This window comes from Nestor notabilis, unplaced genomic scaffold (assembly GCF_000696875.1).
Source record: "Nestor notabilis isolate BGI_N333 unplaced genomic scaffold, ASM69687v1 scaffold10440, whole genome shotgun sequence".
Classification (NCBI taxonomy): domain Eukaryota; kingdom Metazoa; phylum Chordata; class Aves; order Psittaciformes; family Psittacidae; genus Nestor; species Nestor notabilis.
The window spans coordinates 45,445-55,208 of NW_009911574.1; positions in this window are offsets into that span (position 1 = coordinate 45,445).

Here is a 9,764-nt window from a genome sequence, read left to right on the forward strand (position 1 = left end):
TCTCAGAAGTTAATGGGCACTTTGCCTGAATACAGGCAAAAGTGGCTTTTGTTCTTTGCATTTAGTACTTATTTATAAACAAAAAAACCCAAAAAGATTGCACTGCTCTCTACCCAGCTCACTTCCCTATTACAAAAAATTTAACATAAAACATCTCCAGAATAAATCCATTAAACCAATCTGTAATTCATCATCCCTCGTATTAGCTAACAAGCTTTACAGTAATGACCCCAAAATACAAAAGAAAACAAAAGTCCTGAAATATTTCATTAGCACATGCAGTGCCCAGCATACTGCAGCACACAATGTAGAAACTAAACCAGCTTCACTGTAAGCAAAACGCTCTTTCAGCAGAATTTATTCTGGAGAACCAGAAGAGTAGTTGCTCTTCTCAACCCAGTAGGCTGTGAAAAGCATAGACCAACTCCTTGGTCTCAGGGCCTGAAACACTGTGAGCCCAGAAACATGTTCCAGGTGATAAAATGAAGACGAAGCGACAACAGATGAACCCGGCTAGCGTGAATTAATGACCACAACTATCTTGACAGAAGTTGGTCATCAATACTTCTTAACAGTACCTGCTAGAAAGGCCATCTCGCATTGCTTCTCAGTTGAGGCAGACAAATACTGCACAACCATCACGTATTTCAGGTCAATGCTACTCAGAAACCTTGTATTAACATATTGAGTACAGAATTCAGGCATCTGTGGATCTTATAGGTCAGAAGGAATTGTAGAAACTTTGCATTACACTCACTAGAGGTAGGCAGTGTTGATTGTAGCAAAAGGAATGGTAACAGACAAGAGAAAATGTAAACCTCTCATGCCAACAGCTATAACTAAAATATTTTCTATTATGAAGAAACCAAAACCAATGGCTATACATCTCTGAAAATGAGTTTCAAACTGATGGCAACTGATTTCCTGTTAGACTCTGGATGACATGTACCTCCCAATAATTACAACTGAACACATTTGTTTCTCTCCAATGTCTCCAAGTAACTGAATGACGAGGGATAGATTTGTAAATAATTCAAGGAACACAAGGTTCAGAGTGAGCTTTACCTGCTGCTAGAGTGGTCATGATATAAAACTCACCATGACAATAGAACATGAGTGATTAGGTTTCAAATTTGGGACCAAAGAGGTCCCAGTTCTCTTAAAACAAACTTAACCTCCAAGATGTGTATTTCACCAGTCCCAGTTAATAAAAGTGGCACAATGGATTTTTTTCTTTTTAAGGCTCAGGCTTAATAGATATTCATGATAATGATGAAAAAGTATAGCTTTTATATAAGGCTTTGGGGTTTTTTTACTCAAGAAGGTTAATTTCCAATTATGGCATATACATACATATATACACACACACCTACATTATAAAGTTTGAACCTAAAAAGATAACTTTCGAGGACTGGGGGTTCATTTCTAACATTAAGGTCCTAGACATCTAATGTGCATTCCACAGAGTAACTACAATCAGGAAAGTTTCCATATAATTTTAAGTAACAACTTCTAGTTAATAAGGAAATGGTTGTCCAGAGTAAGCCCAGTCAAAACACCAAACCCAAACAACTAGTTTATTTTTAAAAACAACACAGTTTATCTTACAATTGCTTAAGCACCAGTAAATAAAATTGTTTCCACAGAAAATTATTCATCAGTACACTTTTAAAAACAATGCCATATTGTTGATCACAAAAGGCTGAATGTCTTTCCACATCACACAATTTTAATACAAAGTGCTGCCAGCAGGCAACACCAGCAGATACAGCATAAGACCATTAAGCACAATAAAACAAATGATTTAAGTCACAGGCCCCTTGAAAACTTAATGGTTCTGTTGTATAAACATCTTTATCACAGAACTAACAGCATAAAACCTATTATAATTACTTCCAGGTACTACTACTATCATATAGTAGGTAGCTGAAAACATCATACTGAATAGGCACTGTTTTTATACCAAACATAGACATTGATTAAAAAAGGTTACACATCCGTATTTATCATGCAGAATACAATTTGGTTATTTTACAAGAACTGTATAGTTTATCTCCTGCAGCAAATAAAATGTAAAATGTAATTACTATTATCTTTTGTTCCCTTTTACTTCCATAGCCTATGCCTTCATCGTTTGGGGCTTTTTTTGTTTGTTTGTTTGTTTATAAAATTAATCACAGCTAGCAGGGTGGAAATCACTCTGAGCCTCATGAATGACATCCAAGAGATGGGAAAGGATTAGTTCTCAGTTGCTGCCAGTTATAGCACCAGGTGGCTTTTTCTCAGTGAAGGTGTTACCAATAATCCCATTACATTGGTACTAAATCTTGCAGACATCAAAATTATCACCAAGGTTCCTTTTCATCCCATCCTTTCCAAATGACTGGAAGTCGCTTCACCTGAAAGAAGTCAAATCCACATGCAGCTGCTGTTTTAGCAGCCAGCGGACTCCCTGAGAATGCCAATCGTGATCCAATTTCACTGTGCTGGTGGCCCCCTATTCCCTGTCCAATAATACATCTGTTAAAAAATCCTACAGCTACAAATCAAGTTTAATCCTACCAGGGACCTCATGTTGGTCTTGTCTTCCAAAAAGGCAGCAGGTTTTGCCATCTATCTCTGCTAGTGTCTGGGGAATACTCTTTAAATCCCGGCCCTACTTAGAAGAATAAGCTAAGGATCACAAAACATGACCTCAAAACCCCTGATATGACTATATTCTGACCCAGAGGCATTCATTCTAGGTGAAGATTAGAACTTTGCATAATAAGATTACACAGCAAGTGAATGATATCAAGGGACTATCCATATGCAGCCGCCTGGTTTTCTATAGACAGCCTGTGCTCTGCAATATGCAGTGCAGACGAAACAGACCTCAGTCTTTCTAGCTGAAATAAAATAGATTCACATAAATTAGTTGGCCATTTCCAGATTCCTAAATCCCCTATTACATCTTTTATTGACAGCTCCTGTGAGGATAGCACAAATGGTACTCTGTATTCTTTACTTTTGTACCAATCACACAGAGGGAAATGTACATAGGTTGTCTAGAAATTAACATCTTGTTTGCTGTAATCTTGGATTACAATTAATTGTGTACATAATAAAATTAGGAAATCAATGAGCAGATTTATCATTCCCAATAGCATTATGTAATAGTTCAACATAGGATTGCAAAATTTTAATTTCAGGAAAATCAAAGTTGTAGCCAATAAAAGTGTGGCTAAACAAATTACTTGATATTAAATGGATTTTCAATACAATAAAAAAAAAATCAGTCAAATTTGCTTTATATAATACTTTCTAATTCCGAATTTTCATGGAATATTTAGTAATTATCAGTTTTTCCTTCGCTAACAAACTCCTCTCCTAACATCCTCCACTTCTAACCAGACACCATTTTTCAAACAAGGTAATCCCATAACTTGCACCATCTCCTTCCAAAGAGGTACTCCAAGATTATTACTTTAAAAAAAAAAAAAATCCAAAACCTCAAAACAAAGAACATCACACACTGACTAGGCCATTAAAATAACTGTGTTCGAGCTGGTTTTTATGTTAAGCTACTCTCTTAAAACTTCTGGATGAAGTTAATGTTACATGCGCTAGAACAGCAAAGGGTGCATGTCATGCTTCCTGGTAAAGATTCTTTCCATATCGGATATACAACTTAACATAAAATGTTTCAGATATTCTAATTATAATCTGAGGATTCAAAAAATTTAAAGCAGAACAAGGAACAATTTTCAAAAGGTCTGTCCATGCAGGGGGGTCAGGCAGAGCTTGATTTGTATTTCTGGCTGTCGGTTTTCTCTAGAAGAAACACTGGGTTCAATCTGGCAAATCGAAAAAAGCTTGGTGATATTCTAAAAGAGAAGATTATTTTTCCACATTATCTCTAATAGACACTGGCAGTTTGTCTCCAACAAGAGCTCCTTCATCTACTGATCTCAAGCTGACAAGGAGCTCAATCCTGTAAACATAAATTCATGTAACACAATCCTGTGGTGTTAAACAACTAGAGACTACCTACATCAGAACAAGCAGGTTTTCAAAACAGATTCCGAGTAGTTCTCACTGGTTCTGTTTACCTTTGGGAAGCAATTCCTAACAATCCCACAACCCTGTATAAAATGTTGTATTAACAGCCAGTTGCATTCCAGGGCTTCTATCGTCCTCTGCAGCTCTGTACACTCATCTTTGCTGAACAGCTGAGCAGAGGCATGGTCGTACACAGCAAGCCTGGGCCTCTGAGGGATGCTGAAATAGTCACTTAACGGCTTCCTGTAACAATGTCAAAGTTAGGACAAATGCAAAAGGTCTGACAGTCAGTACAGTCACTTTCCTGGTGACTGAGAAAAATACGCTATGTCTATGTGACAAGGGTCAAATGACAGTATTTTGAGCTATATACATTTATCTTACATTTTGAAAAATTCACTTTAACAGACACTTAAAACATTTAAAATTAATTTAGAAGAGTCCCCTATGCACTGACACTAAAAAAAGCTATTTACTTAAAATATTTGTCATTACAGAGATGATTGTTCACTGGTAAAATAAAAGAAACCCACCAAAACCACCAGAAACAGAAAACCAAAAACCCTCCACATCAAACCAACCTATTTATGTGCACCATCCTTAAAAATGTTTAGAAAGAAATACAAATGTCTTAATCTACCCCCAGTGTTAGTCTCAGATTAGAATGCCATCACTGAAGAGTACTCCATAGCAGTTTATGAACAGAGAAATCACACAGTATAGGATCTTAACACAAAGAGTTAATAAAATCTATTACTAAACATCAGAAAAACAAAGGCAAAACACAAGACCAATTTTAGCACTGTCAGAAAATACAACAGTAACAAAGAATCTTTCTGTATGTTCATCAATACTTCCCTGTTACAAGCATCACCTTCTAATGAAATATCAGATTCATACTCTAAAAAATGTGTTAAAAACAGAATAAAGTGAATACACAGACAAAAGTTAGCTCAGTATTTATGATTTCAAGTTATCTGAACACAAGAAAAATGCAAATTGAGTGCTTCTCACTGCTAGTACTTTACAAAAATTGATGGCTTTCCCAAACTGTCTTTTAGTTACTAAGTTTTGAATACACATGTACATGGAGCCAACTACTTATTTTTTCAAAGCACAAACACATGTGAATTGATGCAGTAAAAATAAACTAGAATCAGTACTTTTTTCTCATTGCTCAATAAAATTGTGTTATTTTTGAGTGTGTTTATATATAAAACAAGTTCTGAAAGTTCTCCTCCCCTTACAGATACAAGTATTAAAAAAAAGTTCAAAACATCAATAGATGAGTGCAATGATATTCAGTCTAAGTTAATCCCCAGACATCCAAATCCATGAATAAAAATTCATCAGTTTTAAATACACTGAGCCTATTAAGCAAGAACAAAAGCATATGCACAAAAGAGCTTTTAATATATTTCAAAGCCCACAAGAGCCATGGTCTCATTAAAATTATAAATTACACAAACATGGAATAAAGATTCAAACTGCAGTGCAGCTAAGCAGATTACAGAAAACCCCGCGTTCCATATGATAACACACCATGGCCCTCCCAGATGGGGGCTTGGAACAAAAAGGCCATCACTGCAGCTAGGGAAAACCTCCTTGTGATCTCTGTTTTCTGTTCAGCAGATGACAGCCAAATACTATGTTGATTATTCTGTTTGTGCTGCTAAGCTTGTAAGATGGAATAAAAGCGATATGATCTATTGTGAACTCAATGCTAATGTGTTGCTCCACTCATAAATAATATACTGAATTTATTCTGAAACTATCTTTTTATCTGAGTTCCAGGTTTTAAATGCATGAACTAAAATAAAAAGCCAGCATAAACTATTATTCAATTTTATGGCTTAAAGTTAAAGGTACAGCTGACAATAATAAGTGAGAAAACTGACTACTTAGTGAATTAAATAAGCAGAGATGCCTTTCTCAAATTCAGCAAATGACTGTATGCTGAGGTACAGAGTACCTGTATGATGCTGAGCACACTCCAGCCCTGACCTGCATCATCACTGATACCAAACAAATTACCAAAAAGGGCCTATACAGCTTAATTTGCTACAGAACCACCCCAAACCCAAATTAAATGAGGACACAAATACTTGTAAACAGAAAAATAGTACAGAAACAATAATTATATAATTTCACTAATACTACATCTCCTTATTTAACTGTTTTAAGTTTTCAAGAGGGATCAGATTTTACTGCATCTAAGTTTACTAACTTGGCTCTTTAAAAACACACACAATTTGGCTATCCCTTTCTTCCATAATACACTGCCTTTTGAAAAGGCAAACCAGTGACTGGTCATACAGCTCTTTTCACAGACTGATGATCTTCTCACAATTTCATGTTTTTCAATTTCAGGCCTCTTATGCCAGAAACGTTAAAAATACTATTAAAAAAATCACTGTGGCTTGGCAATAGCATGAAAACATCAAGACCAAACACCGTTTCACACTTCTTAGACCAATGAAAGCACGTTGATACAGAGACATGGTAGAAACATGCAGCTCTAGGAGTGCGCAACAGTTTCCTGAGAAACATAAAAATGTCTTTAAAAGAAGTTCAATTACATTTCTTCCTTTGCTAGGGACACACTGACAGGTCTAATTCACAGAAATATCAAAAAAAAAAAAAAAAAAGGAAACTCTTGAAGAGATATTGGAATCAAGCATATAAGTCTTCAGACTCAAAATTCAGATAAATTACTTTCCCAGAATAAGATCCCAACTACAATGAAATAACACATATATATTATTTTTATACAAAACCAAGATAACACCTTAAAATAATTAGCAAGGCTCACATTCACACTAGCAACTACAACCTTACTGTATTGTAAATGGGACAGACTCGTAAGTTATTCTGCAGTAACCAGTTAGTCTTGTTATTTCTGTAACTTTGGTATTTCAGTTTCCCTCAATCTGTTTCATTTTCTACAATTTTAAATATTAATTTCATTTTATTCATCTTACACATGTAATCTCAGACAAAATGCAAAGCAGTACCTGGGGGGGGAAAATATGGTAGCAACTCAAGCATCTTCTTCTGATACTTTTATATGTCTATTACCAAATATTTTTCACATTCTTATGAAATTTATATAATAAAAAGGTTTCAACAATAAAACAATCTTTTTCAGCTACTGTCACAGCACCAATATCTAACTTAAGTCAACACAAATTCAATGTATTACCGAGTAGATGGCTTAAGATGGTAGTAACTTGAGAATCACAAAGGTGATTCTCAGACACTGAAGCACAAGGGAGCTAACTTGCTTGGGTAGCCCTACTCCTCAATATACACCCCTGAAATGGATTTCAGCAAACACAGCAGTTTTGGTATGGAATTGGCAGGCTCAGTTTAGGAGACGCAAGAAGCTGAATCCATTGAGAAGAGTAACAGAAGTTTGCTAACATACAGCCTGGCTAGAGAAAAAAAAAAAAAAAAAAAAAAAAAGGATAGATAGTATTTCCTGCTTTAATCACAATATTATGCCAAATTTGGAACAACATACACTTTCTTAACTAGCCATTAGTGGATCTGGTTTCTTATATTTAAAGCGAGTTTTTTACTGTAATGCTTGCTCGCATTTTATCTAACTGTATAATTCATATAGCCTAAATTTTAATTCTTCACTAAAAGTCCCAAATGCTCCTTTTCATCTACCTCTCAATGACATAATTAGTTTACCATTCTAAACAACTTCTTACAACAGTCGTATCTTTCGAAAAGCAGGCAAGACTTCTGTCTCTGTGCTCAGAAAAGGTATAGTTACACAGCTCTACAGAATTATTTACAGCGGCATATCTGGGTTCATCCCCCACTCCATGGATGGTCAGGATGCTGTGAAACTAGATGGAAATCCATCAAATACATGTGAATGTTCCTATGACTCTACAGTATCTTGCTGCTGGTGAAACCTGGGTGCTGTACACTTTAGTGAAGCCAGTGACCAACATCATTAATTGGGAAAGCCAGCACTTGCATCATCCTGAGCTGGGTCACTATTCACAGTGCTAAGTTATTACATCTAGCTCAATGTAACACACCTGTATACATTTCCGTTCAACCACTGAGCTTCTGCATTTCTTTATCAGACTAAAGACTGAGTAGCTTGTAAATCTAAGACAAAAGGGCAACAAAGGGAGAAAAACTGCTTCTTGGAGGATACTACACTGTCAAAAGTAACTTCCCTGCTGGCAAAGGCTGAATATCCCACATAGCATTAACCTACCTGTCTGGAATATCTATGGAAGCCACAGTGACTGTGTACACTGGAAAACTGAGGTTAGATATTGTGGTTCTCACCAAGAAGTTATATCCTTACATATAAGTGCATTGGCAAAGACTCCCATCTTTGCAATCATCAAGGTTTTGAGATTTATTTTCAATTACCTGTCAGTTCATCATTCTACCCCAGAGCAGGAGCTTTCTGAATCTCACCTAGCACACCTGTCATACTTCAATGGATATCAGAGCCTGTTGTTGAAACCTAAGCTGAAAAACAGTGCCAGCAATAGATTCTACACTTCAGTACTCTGAAGTCACCTCTAAGGATACGAACAGTTAACAATAACACTTCCTGTATTTAAGAGGGGAGGTCAGATAGGTGAGGTTGTGTAACCACAAGACTTCTGACCCAGATTTTGTTTCCATTTCAAAAGCTCCTGCAGAAGTACTTCTTGATGGAACATTACTGTTAAGTTTTGGCTAACAGCAGAAGAGAGGGACAATTCTCCATTATGAAAACTTAAAAATATTTCAGCAAGCAGAGACAAACTACAATTTTAAAAGAATTCTGAAGGTGATTGGTTAAAACCTTTCTGGCCATGGGTAGGCCTCAAGTGCTTTGCCAAAGCATTTCACAGGTTTTGGGTCTCACATTATTGCAGAGATAATGGACAACTTCTATAGTGCCTCTATAAATAACTTCTATAGAATCCCACAATGTAGGTGAGGAGCAAACATTGCCTTTATTCCAGCACCTGCTGCTACTGTAAATTTGTAATAGAAATTGCATGGTTATTTGGAATAATGCCTTTGAAGACTAAAAGCCCTAACAACTTAGCAGAAAACAATGTTTTTTTAAAATTCAAGTGTACCAATTGTGAACCTTTGTCATACCAGCATATCAGGAAAAGTGCTACATACATTTTTACAGATATTCAGTGAATCTTAGGCTCTAAAAGCACATTTAATATGTTACTCTGTACTTTTGCATTAACTGCACTTACATAAATTATATTTTAAAAGTTGCAGCTATTAACCTTTCCATTAATTACCCACATTTACCTAGCTTTAGAAATGCCTATTTAATGAAATATATGCAGTCAGATAAAACTGGAAGACAAAAACAAAGACAAGATATCAATGCATTTAAATTATGTTTTCCCAGTTGAAACACAAAGTTTACTCTCCACCTCTTCCACTGCCAGGCTGAAGTGACAAACTCTTTTGTTCTTTGAGGGCAGCCATTTGATTCAATATGAAGTAGAATTCTAGATCTTAAGCATCTGAAAAGGCTAGAATCAACCTGTCTTAAATGTCTAGATTTTAATCCTGAAGTAAGCTTGAACAAGGAACCCAGTATGGAAAACATTACAGAGTATCAAAAGCCACATACAAATAACACTCCTTTTCTAGTTGGTGGTTTTATGTTTGGGTGGTCCCCTCCACCCCCCTTTGCATTTAGTCCTATGAGTATTTTTAAATTA